At 53.0% G+C, this 2020-nt stretch overlaps 1 pseudogene; it reads right to left on the reverse strand.

Annotated features, from left to right (window-relative positions):
- Positions 1–297: 297 nt before the first annotated feature.
- Positions 298–1689, reverse strand: LOC114624497 (annotated as a pseudogene).
- Between the last annotated feature and the right edge of the window lie 331 nt (positions 1690–2020).

The raw sequence follows: 2020 nt of genomic DNA on the forward strand, positions 1-2020 counted from the left end.
TCTGGAGAGTTACACCCAGGCTCTTCTGTCTAAGGAGTCCTACAATGGGGCACAGGCAGCATTTTGACCCCTTATAGCAGCACACCCAATAAACAGCCAGGCATACACACTCGAAGTCTCAGCAAGCACCTGAGGAATGAGTCCTGGGGGCCACTAGTCACTTCCATCTGGCCCGAAAGAGATGAAGAGCCCCGGAGGATGCACTCAGGGGTCTCCAGAGTAGAATGCACATCTAGTGGGCAAGGCCAGCAGGCGGCAGCCAGTGGGACAGATACGGTGCCTGGCATTCTCCTCCAGTGTTCTAGGCATCCATGTCTAGACCAGGTTCCTGGAATAGTGACTGCTTCCTCAACGTGAGCCGGGCACACTTGGGGCACGTGGTCGAGTTGTCGTAATAACAGTCCCTATGGAGGACAGCTGAACAGTCGCTGCACACGGATATATGGCCGTTGAACGGGAACAGCACGTCAACTTCTTTGTAGAGTTCACAGACTCTACAAGGCTTGACTTGGCACCGCTCACAGTCCAGCTTGATGTGTTTGGCGAAGAGCGTGTGAATCTCGGTTAGCGAGCAGCTGAGGCGGCCCATGTGCACCTCTAAGAGATCCTGGATGGAGTACATCTCATCGTTCTCCACAAAGTGCTGTCGGTCTTGGAGCTGCAGCAGCAGTCGTGCCTCCATGGCCTCCTTGCAGGTGATGAAGTATGGCTTCATAAAAGCAGGATGTCCTGGCGCAGCTTCCGGATCTCCACCAGCTGTTCTGCATCTCCACCAGCTCTTCCGCATAGTTAAACAGCAGAGGGTTAATCTTCCGGAGCCGGAGCACTGGCCGAGACACCATGACTGCCAGGTAGTGCATGCTGCAGCGGGACACCTTGCGTGGCTCAAAGTCCCAGTTGTGTACTACTCTCGCAGGGATGCCTGCCACGTCGTTCCAGTGGCAGTGACTGCAGTAGTACTGGCCGGTGTAGTCACACTGCCAGGCCTCACTAGACACACCTCGTAGAGAGATGGGAGCATGGCACTCGGCACAGCGGTAGTCCTGGCTGTCCAGCCCGGTCTCGGGGCAGATGTTCAGCTCGTACTGAGCCTGGTGACTGATCCTGGAGACGACACACGGTTTGAAGATGAGGTTCAGGCACTTGCTGTGACAGCAGTAATAACACCCTGTGCAGGTGTACCAGGTCTGGATGAGGCCCCAGATGGTGGTATTGCATTTGTCGCAGGTTTATTTTTTGCTCTTGCTCTTCTCCTTGTAGAAGTGATGCTCTAGGAGAACCCGGATGTTGGGTTCCTCCTTACTGGGGTCCTTCAGCTCCTGGAGCTCCAGCCTGTGGTGAATCAGTCTCACCACTGCATCTTTCTGCTTCTCTGACTGCTCTGGCAGCTCCAGGATCACCTGTTTGCATTCTTCGATTGCCTGCCGCTGCTGCTGGACATCCGAGGCCAGGAAGAGACCCACAGGGCGGGAAAAGTGATCCTCAGACAGGCCAAGATCCATCATGCACTTGAGTACCGGAACTCAGGCTCCCCAGAGGGCAGCTCAGGCAGAGTCTCTTCAGAAGAGTCTCTTCTTGAGCCTTCTCATTGGGTTCCTGTTCATGATGCCTTGGTCCAAGCTGCTTGTTAAAGGGGTTGAGGTGGGCCTGCCGGAACCGAACCAGCTTCTTGTCATATTCCATAGCATCCCACCTCTCAGGCTTGAGTTCCAGTCCTACGTCACTACCACATGGCCTGAGTTGTTCTAGCCATGGGATCCCACCTAGTGGAAGTGTCGACAATTTTTTGAAAACACACGGACAGTATACAGGAATTTTGCAACACCATGAAAAGATCAAATCTACCAACTAGAGGAGGAAAAGAAGAAGAATCATAGAAGAGGGGTCAGAAAGATTGTAAGAGACTGAGGACCAGGACAACTTAATTGATGTTAGGTAGCTTATCCTAGAAACAATCGGGATTTTGTACCCATGAACTCTCAACAAGACCTCCTGCATAAGAACTGCAAAGTTCACACCA

This window comes from Grammomys surdaster, unplaced genomic scaffold, assembly GCF_004785775.1.
Source record: "Grammomys surdaster isolate TR1022 unplaced genomic scaffold, NIH_TR_1.0 207, whole genome shotgun sequence".
Taxonomy (NCBI): Eukaryota; Metazoa; Chordata; class Mammalia; order Rodentia; family Muridae; genus Grammomys; species Grammomys surdaster.